Source organism: Tenrec ecaudatus, chromosome 1, assembly GCF_050624435.1.
Source record: "Tenrec ecaudatus isolate mTenEca1 chromosome 1, mTenEca1.hap1, whole genome shotgun sequence".
Taxonomy (NCBI): Eukaryota; Metazoa; Chordata; class Mammalia; order Afrosoricida; family Tenrecidae; genus Tenrec; species Tenrec ecaudatus.
In genome coordinates this window covers 167,003,434-167,024,190 of record NC_134530.1, presented here as the reverse complement: position 1 = coordinate 167,024,190, position 20,757 = coordinate 167,003,434, and the positions used below count along the sequence as shown (strand labels likewise).

Here is a 20,757-nt window from a genome sequence, read left to right as displayed (position 1 = left end):
GATAGAAGAGAAATATTGAAATAAATGGAGTCAGACACGATTCATGGTAGCATGCTCACCTCAGCCCCGCTTGGTGGTCCATGTGGAGGGAGAGAGAGAGTCTTTAATGCTAGCCCAGGCTTTTATATTCTCTGGGGACATGCAAGTCCCCTAATTAACAGGTGAAGACCTACGTCACAGGAAGGGGTTGTGCTATAGGTAATACAGTAATGGGAGGGGTGATCTAGGGATATCCACACAATAGGAAGAGGAGGGATTGGGGGTATACAGGTGGCAAGATGGGCGGATCCTAGAGTCAGGATGGCAGCTGGATCTCCACAAGAACCATTATCAGTAGTGTGTAAACCCCACCTACAGGAACCAAGCTAGTGGTTGCAAGCTTCAGGGAGAAGTAATCCATTGTCTCCAGCAGCAGGGAGCAGGCCCACCCCTGTGGTGTGGGGAGACAGCAGTCTGGCAGCAATTGCCTTCAGGGAAGATGTCTGTAAACATCTGACCTCCCCCCACAATTCTTCTTTATATAATCCAGCTCTTCTGGTTGTGCAGATAGGTAAGTACGAAAATAGGAAGTAAGCTTTTTGGACCTTCACCAGTCCTTTTTGTGTGAGCCCCTGATAATCAGCGATGACTACACGTTTCTTTGTGTTTCTGGCATTGTTCACCCCGTGCCTGGCTCATCATTTTGCTTGAACAGGGCTGAAGGGCTGTAAGTGACTCACCACTGGAGAACTCAGCTGACACGGGTCCAGGAGCGGTCCTGCTGAATCAGCTGCTGTCTGGGCCAGATTCCTGGGGACAGCCTCCGACCCAGGATGAAGCCATTCTAATTCCACCCGCTCTGATGGCTGGGCGTTCAGAGCCGGTCATTCCGTTGTAAGAGGAGGAAGATCCATACACAGACCTTGCCAGTGTGTGTGGACATGGTGACTGGACGTGTCTGGATATCTCAAATGAGCCCTCGATGACAAGAAGGGATGTGAACTCTGGAATGGTAGCACTTTTATTTTCTTATTTTTAAGAACAGTTTTAGCTTTACAGAAAAATTGAGACAACAGTACCAAGAAGCCCCTCGCCTGCCAGATGGAGCTCCTTCTGTTATTAACAGTTGCCATTAACATGATACCTTTGTTCCAACTCAGGAATGAACGCTGGCGCATTGCAGTCGTCTTTAACCTCATTTCCTTTTGTTCCAGGATCCCATCCACAACACCGGTGGCATCGCACTGAGACCTCGGGCTGCGGAGGCTCCTTTTGACTGGTACAGTTTCTCAGGCTTTCGCTTGTTTTTGACGACCGTGACAGTGCTGAGAGGAGCCTGGTGCCATAGTGGTTATGCATTAGGCTGCTAACCTTGCCACCAGCTGCTCTGCAGGAGAAGACGGGGCTTCCTACTCCCATAAAGAGTTAGAGTCTCAATGTAGCCGAGAGGAATTACCAAAACCCGAAGGAAGGCCGGACATGAGAGTGGGACAAGAGGAAAGTACAAGGAAATAGAGGAAAGAACTGGGAGGCAAAGGACAGTTATAGAGGTCTAAATACAGGCACGTACATATGTAAATATATTTATATATAATGACAGGGGAATAGATCAATGTACATGTATTAATTTATAAAGTAGTAAGGCAGCAGACTGACATTGGGCTTCCAACCAAGTACTCCTTTAATGCAAGAACACTTTGTTCTACTAACAGGGCACTCTGTGGTTCTCACATTCCCTACATGATCACTGAAGACAAAGCGGGTGCATAAGCAAATGTGGTGAAGAAAGCTGATAATGCCCAGCTATCAAAAGATATAGCATCTGGGGTCTTAAAGGCTGAAAGATAAACAAGCAGCCATCTGTCTGAGAAGTAGCAAAGCCCACATGGAAGAAGGACACCAGCCTATGTGTTTACAAGGTGTCAAAGGGATCAGGTATACAGCATCAAAGACCTGAAACAAAACAAAATAAACAAACAAAAAATCATACTGATGTGAATGGGGGCGGGGGGTGCAGATTTGGGACCCAAAGCCCATCTGTAGGCAACTGGACATCCCTTTACAGAAGGGCCACAGGGAGGAGACAGCCAGTCAGGGTGCAGGTAGCAACAGTGGAACATACAGCTTTCCTCTAGTTCTTAAATGCTTCCTCCCCGCCAACTATCATGACCCCAATTCTACCTTACAGATATGGCTAGACCAGAGGATGTACAGTGGTACAGATGGTAACTGGAAACACAGGGAATCCAGGACAGAGGATCCCTTCAGGATCAGAGGTGAGAATGGCGATACTGAGAGGGTGGAGGGAAGGTGGAGAAGAAGGTGGAGGGAGGGAAGGTGGAGTAGAAAGGGGGAACCAACTACAGGGATCTACATATAAACCCCTCCCTGGGTGATGGACAACAGAAAAGTGGGTGATGGGAGACATCAGGCAGTGTGGGACACGACAAAATAATAATTTATAAATTATAAAAGGTTCATGGGTGGGTGGGGAGGGAGAGGGAAAATGAGGAACTGATACCAAGGGCTCAAGTAGAAAGCAAATGTTTTGAGAATGATGATGGCAACACATGCACAAGTGTGCTTGACACAATGGAAGCATGTATGGATTGTGATAAGAGCTGTACGAGCCCCAGTGCCTGGAGAAGGACATCACGCGTGGCACAGCAGAGGGGCAGTGGAAACGAGGAAGGCCCTCAGCGAGACGGCCTGGCACAGAGGCTGCATCAATGGGCTCAATCAACACTTGTGAGGCTGGCGCCGGACTGCACTGTTTCGTTCCGTTGTGCACGGGGTCACTCTGGGGGGAACCCATTGAATGGCACTGAACAACAACTTATCTGCACAAGTCATTGATCCACTCTAGAGCAACACCGCTCTGCACCATGCGAAGAGGAGAGAGTCAGTGAAAGATGTTTCTCCACTAAAGAACGGTTGGACTGGGTGTGTGTCTGAGATCCCTCTGGTGCTTGAGAAGGGAAGGGCAGGCAAGAAGATGTCAGAGAGGCGAACAGGGCAGCCACTCCGACCATCCAGACATGGATGATGATGGCTGAGGTAGGGTGGTGAGAGCAGGAATATAGTGGCTGGTGGTTTCAATCAGTATTTTGGAAATAAAACAGATGGGAGGGAGGAGGCGGAGACAGGGTGACTCCTGAGTAGATCAGTTGTCTGAAGAACTTCCAGATGTCTAGTCATGAGATCATGACTGAGTTTTGTTTTGTTTTTTAAACCAAGGAATAAGTTTGAGAATCAGTGAGTTCACCTGTGGACACATTGAGTTTCGGGTGGATGGGAGTCAGGAGCCATGTGGGTGAGGAGGCCCAGGAAGCATTCAGGATCTGCAATACAAGTCAGGCCAATCCCATTAGAAAATCAATAGCAAACAAATGAAGCTGAACACCAGGAGAATTCAGGATTTAAACAAGTCCTTCCAACACACACACGAATGCACACACACTTATTCATGGCCCTGTTGTTCAGGAAGCATTGAAAGATGAGCAACCAACATATTTCAGAGTACTTCAAGGTTAACTCAGGGAGTCCACTGGCCAGGACAGCCAGTTTCAGCCCACCTCCCCAGAGACAGGACCAGAGAGCTGCTGAGTCCAGCAGATGGCACAGCCCCTCCCTGAGCTGGAATGCCCCCTCCCATGGCTAAGTGTCAGATACTACAAGGGGTGCCATGAGTGGTTCTCAACTCCTGGTGCTGCCCCCAGTGCTTCCCCGAGCCCAGCAAGCTCGCTGACGCACCCTTTGCTGTCTCTCATTCCATTCAGTGCAAGCAACCTCAGACGCCCCCCACCCGCCCACACAAACACACACCGCCAAATTCAGACCAGTAGACTGAATGTGTTCCATGACCATGTGTGGGGATAGAACAGCACTTTCAAGAACATGTATTTCAAGTATAATTTCTTTTTTTCAAACAGTTTTATTGGCTTGCAGATGATTCACAAATCATGTGATTCAATAGTTCAGCCATATTAAGAAGAGTTCATTGTACAATCACCATAATCAATTTGAGAACACTGTCTTCCTTCTTGTAATTGTTGTTATTAGCTCCTCATTTCCCCCAGTCTCCTCTGCAAGACCCCAAAGGAACCATTAATCCAGTTCCTGGATCTATAGATTGATCTAACCTGAATTTCATATACAGAAAATCAGTTTTGTTTTTTAAAAAAACTCACAAAATAACAGAAGAAAACCTGAATTGAAAAAAAATCAGAAAATGTTAAAAGCTAGTGTGGTAGTTATCTGTTGTCAATTTGAGACTTAAGAGTGAAGGGGTGGAGTTTAGCCTGTCAGTCAGGTCACAGCTTGATGACCTCATTTGGAGGCACTAAGGGACATTTGGTGGAGGGACAGATGATCATTTCTTTCGAGACATTCCCTTTGACAAGACACATGGAGCTACACTAGAGCCCTGGAACTAAAGGAGTTATGTGGAGACCCCTGCCAGAGCTGAGATACTTACATCACCACTGGATCCACAAGACTTTCCACCCACTGGCCTGTGATCTCCCCACGTTTGGCATCATTGCATGTGTTTCGTGAGTCTGAAGAGGGCTCAGTATAGACCAGTAACAGACATATGGGCTAATATCGGACTTATGGACTTGATCTGGACTGGGCTGGGGTGTTTTGTCAATATTCAATTGCTCTTGTGTATAAAGCTCTTTCTTATACACAAGTGTCGATGAATTTGTTTCTCTAGTCAACCCGGACTAACACAACTAGAATAAATTTCAAATAAGTCAAAAGAGCAATCAAATGATAAGGTGTTAAATTTTAACCTAACTGCATCTGCAACAATCCACTCTCCAATGCATCCATCCTGCATGATAGCAAGGCGATTCACATCCTGGTCTTTGGTCAGTGAGAATTCACCAGAAGCTTAATCATGTGTATTTCCCCTTTGCTTTTTTTTTTTTTTAGACCACTTTAGAATGGGTCAAAAGGGAGACCAAAATTATAAGATATTTCATTTCAACCTAACTACACCTGCCCTGATTGACTTTTACAACACTCTCACATTCCTCAGCTACAGACAGAGGGGATTCACCGGAGGCTCCATCACTGGTGCAGGCATAGAGATGACACTGGTCAGTCCCAGAACTCACACTCTCACCCTTCCATGAAAGCAAGATCAGGACCCTTTGAAGTACACGCAGTCTGTGACGGCTGTCTTAAGGAGCCTCTTCAAAGGTGTCTGACACTTTTCCTGTAACCAGAACCACTTGTGGCCTGAAGAGGCTCCAACCCCTTCGTCTCTTTGGTATCTTTGATCTTCTGGGACTTCCCTGGATCCGGGAAAGGTACCTATTTTTACAATCAGTATCTTCAATCAATATATTCAAGATCTCTACGCACAGCCAATAAGATGGTAACAGATGCTAACAGGATGACTCGGGGAGACCTGAAGGAAATTAGTTGCTCTCAGCAAGAGTCTCCCTGATTTGTTCTAAACCCCCTCCAGGCTAAACACACCTGAGCACTCTGAGCATGTCCACCTCAGGGCCAGGCTGAGGCAAAGGGTGTGAAGATTCTGCTGACCCATATCCCACTTAGACCTCCAAATAATGATACTTTTCTTATTTTATTTTATGGAAGTATTTTCCCAGACTTACTTTATAATATTTGTGTGTGTGTGCATACAGGGAGAGAGAATGGTTTATAAGTCCATTATATATGTGTGTATATCTTTATCTAGATATATAGATGGAGAGAGAGAATAAACCTTATCATTTTAGCAGTTTTAGGTTGACAGAAAAATTGGAAAGACAATATAGAGTTCTCATATATCCCCATCATATTACTCATATTCATACATTAGTGACATAGATTCTTACAACTAGTGTACCAATACCAGTGCATTATGATCAACTGGAGTTCACACTTTATTCACATTTCTTCCACTGTTACCTGTCGGCTTCCTTGTGAACCAGGGCCCCACAGGACACTGCCTGATGTCCATGTCGTATCTCCTTAGCTGCCTCTTAGCTATGATCGTCTCTCAGACAGTCTTCCTTTTTTTTTTTTTTTAACCTTGACCATTTTGAGGAGAACTACTTAGGTAATTTCTAAGTGTCTCTCAGTTGGAATTTGCCTGCTTGTTTGTTTGTTTGTTTGTTTGCACATGGCTGTGGGTTTTGAGGAGGAAGACCACAGAGATAAGCATGGCCACTCTTATCTTATCGCCTCCAGGGCACATACCAATCAACTTGAGTCATCACTGTTCATGTTGACCTCGATCACGCTCCAGAGGTGGGCCTTTCAGCAATGTCTTCCTTCTGCTTTGAGTCTTTGACCATTTCTAAGGGAACATTCTGTTTTTTTCTTGCACTGCTTTGGTAGTTGTGTGCGGTTTTTCTAGGAAGGGATTCCTGGGCTTCCATCAGAAGCTCAAAAGGGTCCATGGCCAAGAACAGAAGTGTCAACACCTGCACCACCGCACAGGTCCCAGCCAGCTCAGTCACAGGAGATGCCATCAAAGGGATAGTGACAATCTCATTAACTATGGGAGTTGGGGTCGGGAGGGCAGGATCTGAGAACAAGTGAGCCTCTCTACTCCCACAAAGAGTTACCATCTCAGAAACTCACAGGGAAGTTCTACCCTACCCTATGGTGTCGTCATCAACTCAATGGCAGTGACTTTGACTTTGGTTAGGGGCATTGTTTCAACAGGCAGATTTGGGAGAAATGGGAGAGCCTCCCCTCACCCCAACCCCCCAAGAAGAAGAAAGACCAAAACTAAAATGAAAGGAAGTCCAAAGGCAGGGTGCAGGGTCTGTGGTCAATGTTAGGTTTCTGGGGTTGCTTACCTCGGTTCTTGCTTCACAATGCGTAAAGAATTCACATAGCAGAAGCCCTTCTGCAAATCCAAGTGACTTTTATGAGGGAAGGGAGAGTTTCGGGTATTACAGCCTCAGAAAGTACACGCTATTTCTGGAAAGGGTACAAGGCCCCTGGGGGACCACACAGGAGCTTGTGGCTGAAGATGACCACTTCAGGAGAGCGCAAAAACCCATGTGGAAAGAAAGCCGGAACAGGAGCGTGAAGCCATGAGGGCGGGAAAACCCCCAGAGGTCAAGAGATGTGGCCCCAAAAGGACCCGGAGGGGCTTACTCGCTGCCCACGTGGGAGAGATTCCCACCCTCTGCCTGCTGAGCACACCTGGAAAAGAGCCCTGCCCGCGGCCTGTGTTATCCACCCCTCCTGTCCACACTGGCTGGGAGCCCTCGTAGAGGGGACTGGCTACATCTTATTGGCTACATTTAAGCACACCTGTGTGATGTAACGTCACTGGTGCCTGGCAATGTGTGTGGGCCCAGATTGGATTTTCCCCATAGGTCTCTAATTAGTGTGCCTGATTTCCCTGCAATCCCTTTATTGTGGCATAGACAGCTAATTTTCATTTGCACAGGCATTCGCTGGGGACAGCCCCGCTTTGTCCCTAATCTAGTGACCTGTCACAGCCTGTAGTCTGCCCAAGAATCAGGGAAGTGAAGTGATGGTGTTTATCAAGAACTGATAGGGACCCCTGGCTTTTACACTGAGCAGTTGTGAACTTGGGATACTTTGTTGACTCAATGTTACTGAATATGATACATCAAATCTTGATATATCTGAACATACACTTCAGTTGAAGAGTAGTCAGCAACTATGGCCTTGGTGATAGAAATGATGTTGGAGATCACATGATAGAATTTTGCAAGACCAACAGATTTTTTTTCAGTGCAAATACTTTTTTTCAGCAACTCAAACTCCCACAATACACACAAACTTCACCAGACAGACTGTCCAGAGACCAACTTGGCTACGTCTGTAGGAAAGCACGACGGAGAAGCTTAATATCAGCAGCCCCTATGAGGCCAGGGGCTGACTGCGGAACAGACCATCAATTGCTCATAAGTTCAAGTTGGAGTTGAAGAAAATACAAACAAGTCCACAAGAGCCAAATATACGACCTTGAGTCTATCTTACCAGAATTGCAAAAACCCTCAAGATTATATTTGATTCATTTAATGCTAATGACAGAAGACCTAATGAGCTGTGGGGTGACCTCCAGGAACGTCCTACATGAAAACAGGAAAAAGTCATTAAAAAACAGAATAGAAAGAAAAGACCAAAGTGATGTCAGAAGAGATTCTGAGACCTGCTCTTGACCACAGGGTAGCTAAGTCCCATGGAAGAAATGAAGTAAAAAAATAACCTGAACAGGAAATCCCAAAGGATAACTCAAGAAGATACAGTGAAGTATTGTAGTGAAATGTGCCAAGACCTGGAATGAGAAAACTGAAGAAGATGATGATGAAGAAGAAGATGCTGACGTAAGCGCGTTCAGGGTAGCTTGCGCCTCTCCCTGCAATACCATTGGTTCTTGTTGATATGCTGCCTCTAGAAATCGGTCAAGGCGGACTAGTTCTTTTCTGGTACGATGACTCCATGTATTCCTTCTATCTCTTTTGGTGGTTGCTGCATTGTTCAATATTTTGCCCGTAGAGTCTTTCAACATTGCAGCACAAGCCTTGAATTTTTTCTTCCGATCTTTCGACTCGATGGCCCCTACCAGAGCAATGCATAGGCACGTAGACGTGGGAGGGCACTGTTGATGTTTGCCAGGCAGTCAGTCCTACTCAGAGGGGCCCTGTGCCCAACAAAGTGAAGAGCCACCCAGTCCTGCACCACCCTCACCCTTGTTCTCACGCGCCAGCCCGTCTTATTCAGGGCCTTCCTCTTTTTCTTTTTAAAACGCTGTAGTACTATTAATATGAGACAATAAGAGGAGAGAAACTGCATTCACTAAAAAAGGAAGTGGAAATCTTTTTTCCTTATAAACAATTGTTCCAAAAATGTAATCATATGTATGCCATGTAACTTTCGACAGTAGAGTTATCCACCAGAGAATATGGCAAGACCTGTTTTCTTTATGCCAGTATTTTTTTTAATTAAGTAAATGCTAGATGCTTAAAATAGTGTTACTTACTGAGGATATATGCAAGGCGCTGAGTCATGTTACTGTGTTTAACCCTTATAAGACCTTGATGAGGTCTGTCCTGTTACCATCTGCACTGGCTCACGAAAAATCAGGGATGCTGAGAGGTGAGGTGACTAGAGACCAGGCTTCCAGCCTCAGGTTCCATTGAGGTCCTGTTAATCCTGAGCCCCTGCTGGGGCTCATTCAGATGCTAACCAGCCCAGCCAGGGAGCACCTTCTTCATTTCCAAAGCACTGCCCAGCCAACATCTCAGGTCACCTCCCAACCAACCTGAGAGGCAGGGGTACCTATCCCCACTTTACAGGCCAGAAAACCAGGTCAGAGAGGTGAAGAGGAGACCGTGGGAAACATAGCCATGGTCAAGTTTGGGGAGCCATAAATTCCATGAGGCAGTTGGTTCAGTGCTTCTTCTCAGTTCTTCAAAATGGCCTCAGCTTTGAGGGACCACAAGCTTCTCTCCAGGGCCAAGTATCCATCCCCTTTCTCAAGCGCAGAGGCTGCTCTTACTTTTCTGGCCCCTAGAAACACGTCTGTCATCTCATTTCCCCTTCCCTTCCATGGGTAACCTGCCTTCACTTCTCAGTCTCCCTCAAAGAGAAAGTGGACACTCCCCCCACCCAGTGCTCTCAGAGGCTGTTTGACCCCAGAAGTCTCCACTATGGATCCAGAGCTTGGATCTGAGACACCGCATCTGGAGCTCTCAGTCCTGGCCTGTCTCGCAAGTGGACTCAAATCCAGGGCCCAGATTCTTCTCCCCGGGACTCTGATCCCAAACTTAGACTTCCAACTGAAACCTCACCTCTGACTTGTCCCAGAGTCCTGTCTAATCTCAGGCCTCATGCTGCCACACCAGCACTCCACCGGCCGGTTCCTCTGCCTCAGTCTAACCACACTGACTCCAAGACAGTGCCCACCAACCCGACCGACCCCCGGCCCACCTGCAGGTGCACCTGGCCTCTAGTGCCACGGGGGGTGGGGTGGGGGGCTGGAAACCACGCTGCCTGCAGGAGCGATTTCTTACCACCTTCCATGGAGGAGCGCCTGTACCGCGGAGACACTCAGACAAGGAAGCAAAGCCTCCTGGAGTCCATGGACCAGAGAGGAGAAGGCAGCACTTCAGAAATAAGAAGCTGTAAGCACCCTGGTACAAGCCACATCCCGGAGAAGGAGTGCCGTGCGTGGGGAGCTGCAGAGGGGCAGGGGAAGCCGGGCCAGCAGGAGAGGCAGGGGTGCAAGGAGAAAGAGAACCGGGCCCTCTGGCTCCTGAGAGCATCCGAGAAGCTCGAGGAGGCTGATCCAAGGTGTGGTGGAGGTTTTATTTCCATTGTTGTTGCTGCCCCCTTGATCCCAAAGCGTGGTGTGCCACCGGGGTGTCCCAGGGTGGCAGGGCTCCACAGGGTTCCTTGAGGGCAGTCTATCCTCAGTCATTTCATTCGGAGCTCTTTCAGACATAGGATCAAACCATCATTCAATTGCATGAAGCATAGTTGCACAGTTGCTGCCACCATCGTTTCAAAACATTTTCTCTCTGCTTGAACTTTTGATATCAGCTCCCCTGAACCCCACCCCAACCCCCAGGAACCCCATTTGTTGCTTTTGGTTTGGGTTTTGTTTGCCTGTATCTTACCCCATCTACGATATCCATTCACCGAAAGTTCTGTCGTTCACTCCCCTCGAGCGGGGTTATCTTAAGGGAGCTAATGCCGGGCCTTGCGTTCACGGCATTGCTGGGTGAACAGAGATCGCCAGCGTTTGGGCCCATGGGCCACAGGCCATAGGGGCCACCCCTGGACTTCTGTTGTGTCAGTGAAGGTCCTAGTCCATGTGTGTGTGCTCTGAAGAGGGGTTAGGAGTTGGGCGAAACAATGGCCTTAACCTTTTTTTCGATCAAAAAGTAGCTTGTGTCTATAACACTTTCCGGTAGCAAGGCAGTCTGCGGGCCTTCAATTCCACAGCATCACAGCCATTCAAAGAGGTCCCGGGTGATGTAAACAGTTAAGCATTCAACATCTAGCCAAAAGATGGGCAGTTGGAATCTCCTCAGAGTCACCTTGGAAAAGAGCACTGCCAATTCGCTTCCCTATGAACCGTACACTGCTCCACACACCGGTTACGCCCAGTCGAACCCACAGAAAAGCAGCCACGACCTTGTGTGGTGCACATCCGCCCTGAAACACCTGGGGGGGGGGGGGTGCACCATGAGTTGAAGTTGATTCCAGGGCAACAGGCTTGCTTCTTTTGTTTTTTAAACTTTATCTCGACAGAGCAAATGAAAATAACCACAGGGCAGCAGAAGGAAGAATATACACACACACCACAGCCCACCGACGTGCCTTCCCCGCAAAGAAACCCAGCTTTTCAATTCCGTCTCCAAAGGGTTGGTGTGTTGGGAGGGGCCCTGGCTCCGGAGGCCAGGCGCTAAGAGTAGGGCGGGGTTTGAGGACAGGAGCCCAGTGGCAAAGGTGATGAGCAGCATTCAGCCGTCCTTTCCTGGTGAAGTGGCCCACAGCAACCCAGAGGACAGAGTCGCTTTTCCTCTGTGGCCTTCCAAGGCTGTGAATCTTGGAGGGAGCAGAAAACCCCAGCAAGGGCTAAAGCTAAGTGAAAATCATCCTGGACCTTTGCGGGAGTTACAGCATCTGGTGTCAGCTCGAGACGAGGAAGAATGAGTGGGGTGGAGGTTAACCTGTCCTTCGGTCGCAGCTTGATGACTCCACTTTGAGGCAGAATGGAGATAAATAGCTCACTGGAGGCCAGATACACTCACTCCCTGCGAGACATTCCTGTTGACAAGCCACATGGAGACACACTGTTGGAGACAGAATCCTGGAGCTGGAGGAGTCACGTGGAAACCCACACCAGTGCTGAGATGCTTCCACAGCCACTGGATCCACAAGACTTTCCACCCACTGGCCTATGATCTTCCTGCATTTGCTGTCATTGCATGGCTGCATGAGTCTAAAGAGGATTTATGGACTAGTATCGACATATGGAATAATATCAGACTTATGGACTTGATCTGGACGGGGCTGGGCTGTCTTCTTATTGCACAGTTGCTCTTGATAGAAAGTGCTGTCTTAACACGCATATGAGTATCTAAGAATTTGTTTCTCTAGTCAACCCAGACTAACCCAACCTTAATCTGGGTTGTTCCTGAACACCACCCCAACTGGCAGTAATGGGTACCCTCCTCCTCCTCTTCCTGGGAAACTCTGCACCCAAATTAGCTTCCTGTGAGACCACCAGCTATATTCCCTGGGCCAAATTGCTGGCAGATCGCCCCCAAGTTCCCCTCAGCCCTGCTGCTGGGCTGCTTGCTGGCTCTCCTTGACAGCTCTTACGAACTGCTGGCCAGTGCTCTGCCTGCCCTGCCCTGTAACAAGGGACGATGATTTGGGAGCAAGGTCTTCCTCTGGGTCACAATCCCACTCACCTGTGTCCAGCAAATTGCCGAGACCCCGCCCCATCTTTCTACTCACTGGCAGGAGCACCAAGAGCCCATCACTCTCACTTTCCCAATCACGCCTGTTCCTTCACCCCTATGAACTGTCAACATGCTTCCTGACACCTGGTACACAACTGCGGTGATCACAAAATAGCACAAGACCCTGGAAATTGAGCGCTGAGGCCAGAGTTGATCTTGGAAAGGACAGAGTGTAAGAGAGTGGCGATGAAGGAGCTGGTACCGTTCCTCCAGGCCGGCAGCCCTGTCCACCACCGCTCCTCTCTAAGCCAGGAAGACCCCACACTTCCTCACTGGCCCCTCTCTCACACCCCAGAGATCTGAGCTGGGCTCCGTGTCCCAGATGTAATTCTCTTGTCTCATCTTCTTCAAAAAACACTGCCCCCGAAAATCCTGAATTTTCATTTCCATCAGTGCAGATTACCACAAGTTTAGCAGTTCAAAACCACCATCTGCTCCGTGGGAGAAAGAAGAGGCTTTCTACTCCCATAAAGAGTTGCAGTCTCAGAAATCCACAGGGGCAGTTCTACCCTGTCCTATAAGGTGGCTGTGAGTCGGAATCGACTCTGTGGCAGTAAGTTTGTTTTGGAGGTTTGTTTTTGCTTTGTTTTGTTTTGTTTTGTTAAATCATTTTATTGGGAGCTCATACAATTCTTATCACAATCCATTCAGCCAGCCATTCTGTCAAGCACGTTTGTACATTTGTTGCTATCCTCATTCTCAAAACATTTGCTTTCTACTTGAGCCCTTGGTATCACCTCATTTTTCCCCTTCTTCCCTGCCCCCCTCCCTTGTGAACCCTTAATAATTTATAAATTATGATTGTTTTGTCATGTCTTACACTGTCCAACGTCTCCCTTCACCCACTTTTCTATTTATTGTCTGTCCCTCAGGGAGGGGATTATATGTAGGTCCTTATAATCAGTTCCCCCTTTCTACCCCACCTTCCCTCCACCCTCCAGGTATCGCCACTATCACCACTGATCCTAAGGGGTTCATCTGTCCTGGATTCCCTGTGTTTCCGGTTCCTATCTGTACCCATGTACTTCCTCTGTGTACATCCTCTGGTCTAGCTGGATTTGTGAGGTAGAATTGGGATCATGATAGTAGGGGGAGGAAGCATTTAAGAACTAGAGGAAAGTTGTGTTTCGTCGTTGCTACATTACACCCTGACTGGCTCGTCTCCTCCCCATGACCCTTCTGTAAGGAGATGTCCAGTTGCCTACAAATGGGCTTTGAGTCCCCACTCCGCACCCCCTCATCAATAATGATATGATTTTTGTTTTCTGATGCTGGATACCTGATCCCTTCGACACCTCGTGGTCACACAGGCTGGTGTACTTCTTCCATGTGGGCTTTGTTGCTTCTGAGCTAGATGGTTGCTTATTTAGCTTCAAGCCTTTAAGACCCCAGATGGTATATCTTTTGACAGCCGGGTACCATTAGCTCTCTTCACCACATTTTCTTATGCACACATTTGTCTTCAGCGATTGTATCAGGGAAGGTGAGCATCACAGAGTGCCGTGTTAGTAGAACAAAGTGTTCTTGTGTTAAGGGAGTACTTGAGTGGAAGCCCAATGTCCATGTGCTGCTCTAATACTTTATAAGTTAATATGTGTACATAGCACTATTTCTCCATCATCATATATAAATATATTTACGTGCGTATGCCTGTATTTAGACCTCTATAAATGCCCTTTGGCTCCCAGTTCTTTCCTCTATTTCCTTTTACTTTCCTTTTGTCCCACTACCATGTTCAGCCTTCATTTGGGTTTCAGTCATTCCTCTCAGTTACATTGTCCTTGATCACTCCCTACCAGGCTTCCTACCACTGATTTTGGGTCACTTTTTTGTTCCCTTGTCCCTGGGTTTGTTAACACCCACTTCCTTTCCCCCACCTCCCTCTCTCCCATGTCCGCCCCCCACCCAACCATTGGTCCTATTGTTTTCTCCTCCAGATTGTTTATCCCGCCTATCTTATCTAGATAGACCTGCAGAGATAATAATATGCACAAAAACAAGACAGTGCAAAATGGCAACAAATAAAAACAAAACAACAACAACAAACTATGACAAAAAAAGAAAAGCCTATAAATAGTCCAAGGTCTGTTTGTTGACCTTTAGGAGTGTTTTCCAGTCGAGTCTGATGGGGAGCCACACCCTGGCCCCAAAGTCTATTTTTGGTATTTCCTCCGGACTTCCTTGCTCTGCTCCCCTTGCTGTTCTGTTGCACGCCCTTAGTGTTTTGCCTCAGTGTGGTGGGATCAGATCAGGTGCAATTCCCACTCTTTTCCTCGTGTTGTCCTCTGTAGGGCTATGGGTCACTGAGAGATGTTGTGTCTCATAGTGGGGCCGGCCCTATGGTCCTCTCTGTGCATTGGCTACTCTGAGCAAGAATATCGTCCTCAGGATTTGGTGGGCCAGGATGTGCTCCACTCTCTCTTCCTCCCCCTTCACTTGCTCCTGTGTGCTCTGATCAGATATGTCCCTTTCCCTGAACTATAGCTTCAGTTGGGCCAGACCAAATCCAGGGATATATATGGTAGCCAAATAAAAAGGAGGGAGAAAAGCAAATAGAAACGAGTAGCAGAGAAACAAGGCACTAATCGACCCAAGGGGGGTATTGTTTATAGATCCACAGGGAAAGAGGGACTAGACTTTAACCCAGTGCTCCAAGATGTGAATGTTTTGGAATTTTGATAGTCACTGTATAAAGATTTCCTAACTCTATCCACTTGATGGCAATGAGTTAATTTGCTTGTTTGTTTGTTTGTTTGTTTGTTGTTTTTGGTTTGCTGTCCCTTCAATGAAGAGTCTTCATGAAGAAGGAAGGGGTGAGAGACAGACTTGAGAGCTGAATCGTGGTCAAGTTTTTCTTATGCCTGGAAAAAAACCCTAAGGAGCAGGGTGTGGTGGGTGAACAGGATACAGAGTAAAGAGATGCTGAGCTGGGTGGGTCCTCAGTGGCCAAGGGGGCAAAGATATGGAAATCAGGCCTGGCTGTAAGAAGTGGTGGTAGAAGGTAGAGAAAAGGGGCATCCGTTCCGGAGACGAGAGAGAAGGGAATCGTGTTTCAGAAATGGAGCTGGACCATCTCCATGGGTGGATGAAGAACGAACCATGTGCTGGCCAGTGGTGTAAACAGAATAATGCAGGTGAACAGGGCTGAGTCCACACTCTGTATTTAACCCACTATGGCTCGGCAATTCTGCTAGCTTCCGAAGGCAATGCACGTTCCTAGCAAAAGAAGCCATGTTATAAAAGCCCCCCCCCCAATGAAGACCGAAAGAAGCCACACCCAAAGAATACAAGGGGGCACCCCCACACAAAAAACATTTTATCTTTTTTAATTGAAAGATCATTTTATTGGGGGCTCTTACAGCTCTTCTAATAATCCACACATCAATTGCATCAAGCACATTTGTACACATGTTGCCATCATCCTTTTCTAGATATTTACTTTCTACTGAGCCCTTGGTATCAGCTCCTCTTTTTTCCCCTCCACCCTCGCCACCCCTTGATAAATTATGAATTATTGTTATTTTCATATCTTACACTGACTGCTGTCTCCCTTCCCTCACAGTTTGTTATTTGTCCCCCTGGACGGTGGGGAGGTGTGGTTATGCATCGATCATTGCAGTCAGTTCCCCCTTCCTCCTCTCCCCTCTCCCACATTCCCCTGCCCTCCTGGTATCACTACTCCCATTCCTGTTCCTGGATTCTGTGTGTCATGAGCTCTTATATATCTGTACCTGTGCACATGCTCAGGTCTAGCCCAAAGTGAAAGGCTATACTGGGGTCATGTAGAGGGGGGTGCTTTGTATACACATTTTCCCCACAAGGGAGCAGCTCACTCTGGGTTAGTGCACTCTGTGCACAAACCTGGGAAGGTTCTCTCTGTTCACAGCAAATTTTTTCGTAAAAGCAGTTTCGCTCGAACCTCAATTTTTTTGTGATGGCCCATTTAAGAGGAATGCGTGCAGCTGTGAAATTTTGTTTCCTGCTTGGGAAAAATGCCGCAGAAACTGTTGTGATGTTGAACACAGCCTACAAGGACAGCGCTACAGGAAAAACTCAAGTGTATGAGTGGTTTTCTCATTCAAAAAAAGGTGAAATGTCGATTGATGACAAACCTCATTCTGAAAGTCCATCAACTTCCTGAACAGATGAAAATGTAGACAAAATTCAGGCACTTGCGCTCGAAGATCGGCCGACAGACCTTTGAAGAGATGGGGAGTTACCTGGACTGTCTTGGAGCTCGGTTCGTCAAATATTAACGGAGGGTTTGGGAATGGCAAGGGTCTCTGCAAAATGTGTGTCTTGGGTCTTGACTGAGCGGGGAAAGAGCGTCGAGTGGAAGCATGCCGTGCTTTGAAGGAACAGCTCTGCAGTCACCAGATTTTCCCAAGGTCATGACTGGGGACGAGACATGGTGCTCTTCCTACGACCCTGAAAGCAAACATCAGTCAAGCCAGTGGAAGATGCCATCATCACCTCGCAGCCCCCCCCCAAAAAAAAAGTTGCTCTAGTGAAATCAAAGATGAAGAGGATGCGCTCATTTTTTTTTGTTTTTTTTATGTGGGGGGAATAGTGCAATTAGAGTTTGTTCCACCAGGTCAGACTGTTAATCAAGCTTTCTATTTAGAGGCTTGAAAAGATTGCCTAACAGTGTGCGACAAAGCCTGATTTGTGGCAGACGCGGGACTGGTTTTGCCACCACGACAATGCACCTGCTCACACAGCCATCTCAGTGCGCCAGTTTTTGGCAAAACACAGCATGTCTCTCTTGTCCCACGCACCTTACTCACCTGACTTTGCTCTATACGACTTCTTTTTGTTTCCTCGAATGCAGAGGGATAGGAAGGGACAGCGATTTGATGATGCAGAAGAGGTGAAAAGAAACACAAGGGAGGTGCTGTCAGCCATCCAAACAGATGAGTCTGAAAAATGTTTCCAAGCATGGAATCGCAGATTTGACAAATGTATTAAGTGTAATGGAGAGTACTTTGAAGGTGATGAGGTTGTTTTATGAAAAAATGTTTAAATACATAGCTTTGAAAAAAAAATCCCTTTTGTTTTAGGATACCCTCCCCCCCCCCACCCCCATACGTATGCTGTGACTTCATTTGGGAAAGTTCATAAACAAGCAAAACTCAACATGATAAGTGGTCAAACTGTGGAGAAAAGCAAGGTAGTGGTTATCCTCAGGGACACGACGGGCTGTGATCCGCAGGGATGCTCAGAGACTTCCCGGGTGCGGGTCGTGTTCCATTGCTTGACTGGGTGCTGTCACTGGGCTGTTGCTTTTGTGACCATTTATGAAGCCGGGCATTTATCTTCAGACACTTTTCTGAACATGGATTTGTTTTTCAATAAAAGGCCCTTTTAAAATTATTCATCATTTTATTGGGAGCTCTTACAGATGTCATAATATTCCATAATTCAAGTAGATCAAGGACAATTGTGCAATTGCTACTACAATCAGTTTCAAAACATTTTCTTTCATCTTGAACTCTTAGACATCAGCTCCCCTTTATCCCCTCCCTTCCTCACCCTTCCCCCCAGGAACCCTTGTTGTTATTGTTTGTATATATATATATATATATATATATATATATATATATATATATATAATCTCTTAACCCATCCAATATATCCATTCACCTACAATTCTATTATAGGCTCCCCTTGAGTGGGGTTGTGGCAGTTACATAACCTCCTGATAATTTGAGCGAAGCACTGGAATCTAGCCTGACAATCAGGTCACAGCATGATGACTTCATTTGGCGGCATGACAGAGATAAATAGCACACTGAGACCAGACCCAGTCTCTCTGCCTTCCTTTTCCTGCTATTGAGACACTCAGAGAGCTGGAGGAGACCCATGGAGACCCATGCCAGCATTGAGATTCTTCCACTGCCACTGGATCCACAAGACCTTCTACCCACTGGCCTGTGATCTTCCTGTATTCAGCATCATTGCATGTGCTGCATGAGCTTAAAGATGAATTTATGGGCTACTATCAGACATATGGGCTAATATCGGACTTATGGACTTGATCTGGATTGGGTTGGGGCATTTCCTCAATATACAATTGCTTTTTTGTATAAAGTTTTTTCTTATCCACATATCAGTATCTATGAATGTGTTTCTCTAGTCAACCGGACTAACACAGGGGTTATACAGTCATCATTGCTATCAGCTGCCCCACCTCAGGGAATCATTACTCCCATTGCCGTGTCTGAAGGGGCATCCATCGGGCATTTCTGCATCAAACAATCTTAATAATACGCATGAACACACGTAGATCTAACAGTATTCGTGAGGTGAAGCATGAGCCATAACAGTAAGGAGAGGAAGCATTAAAGAACCAGAGGATAGTTATGTTTCATCAGTGCTCTACCACAGCCTGAACTCCTCACCCCCACCCACCCACTCGGCCCCTCTGTGGGGACTAGACGGCCCTTTTTAAAGAAGTATACTGTGGAGAAGTTTCCACCATGTGTCTGTCCATTTGTCTTATTGTGCTGGTTTGCAAGTTGTCATGATGCTGCTGGTGTAGTGGCTACACACTGAACTACGATCCACATGTTCGGCAGTTCAAAACCACCAGCAACTCCTCGAGAGAAAGACGGGGCTCCCTACTCCCATAAACAGTTAAGAGTATCGAAAACTCACAGGACGTCGCTATGGGTCAGCATTGCCTCGATGGCCGTGAGTTTGGTTTGAGTTTGGTAATGCTGGAAGCTACATCACTGGTATTTGAATTACCAACAAGGTCACCCAGAATGGAAAGGTTTCAGCGGAGCTGCCAGACCAAGAAGGAATGGGTTTAGCTACTAAGGGATTAGCCCCTGGAAACCTGTCACATGGCCCAGAGGGCTGTCAGAGGCAGGGTCAGCTCTGAGCCCCTTCGGCTGGAAGGCACTCGGAATACCACTAGGAGGAGTGGGGCTCCTCAAGTCCAGGCAGTCCTCAAGAGACGTTGACGAGTCATCAATGAAAACAGAAAGAAAGGAAAAACACTGCAAACATACATTAATCATTGGCGTTGAATGCACACAGTATGACTTAGGAATGTTGGGAGTTGTCAGAAATGAAGTGGAATTCATAAAGATTGATACCCTAGGCTTAAGGAGCTGAAATGGACTGGTTTGGCCATTTCGACTCAGACAATCGTATGGTTTCCTCTGCCACGCATGACTCCTTCAAGAGGAATGTCATCGCGTTCCCTGTCAAAAGGAACATTTGACACACCTTAAAGCACGATGCTGTCTGTGATGGGACCATAGCTCTCCATCCACACGGAAGACCAGTGAACGCAACTGTGATTCAGATTTACTTGCCACCCACTAAATCTGGTGATGATAAAATTGAAAAATTCTACCAGCACCTTCCCTCTGAAATTGCTCAAACGTGCAATCAAGGTGTTTTGATCATCATTGGCGATTGGAATGCAAAAGGAAGAAATAATAGTTGGAAAAGGTTGCTTTCGTGATAAAAAGTAAAGCTGGGGATCTCATGACAGAATTTTGCAGGACCAACAACTTCGTCATTGCAAATGCCTCTTTCAACAAAGGAACAGCAACTCTCCCCATGGGCTTCGCCAGATGGAATCAATGGAAGTCAGATTGACTACACCTGTGGGAAGAGACGAGAGAGAAGCTCAATCTCAGCAGTCACATCGCGGCCCCAGGCTGACTGTGGAACAGATCATCAATTACACAGATGGAAGTTCAAATTCAAGGTGAAGACAATTAGACCAAATCCATGAGAACCAAAATACAACCGTCAGTATATCGCATCAGTAATAGATGTGACTCACTAAACACTAATGACAGAAGACCTGACAAGCTAGGAGGGACATCAAGAACAGCACACATGAAGAAAGCAAAAACTCACTTAAAAGACAGGAAAGAAAGAGGAGACCAAAGTGGATGTCTGAAGAGACTGTGAAGCTTGTTCTTGAGCATAGAGCCATTAAAGCAACTGAAATGCAGTAAAAGAGCTGCCCAGAAAATGTCTGAGGCCAGCTCAAGGAGACAAACTGCTACAATGCAATGTGCAAAACCCAGAGTTAGAAAGCCAAGAAGCAAGAACACACTCAGCATCTCCCAAGAGGAAAAAGTCAAGCCTCAAATTGAATTATCGAAGGATTCTATGGGGGAAATATCGACCCAAACTGCAAGCAGCAAAAGAAGAGAGGAAGAACACACAGACTCACTGCAGCAAAACGGACTGGTCGGCCGTCAGGCACGTCGAGATGTAGCATGCGGCTAAGTGAAGTGAGCCAAGCACAAAAGGACACGTACAA

The 20,757-nt window shown here is 46.9% G+C and overlaps 1 long non-coding RNA gene across 1 annotated transcript; it reads left to right on the top strand.

Moving 5' to 3' along the window:
• The first annotated feature begins 821 nt into the window (after positions 1-821).
• On the top strand, positions 822-14,525 carry LOC142437108 (uncharacterized). The gene is made up of 4 exons (XR_012782184.1): positions 822-991; positions 1,194-1,258; positions 2,168-2,255; positions 11,245-14,525. It is a non-coding gene; the product is annotated as an uncharacterized LOC142437108 (long non-coding RNA).
• Positions 14,526-20,757: the final 6,232 nt, after the last annotated feature.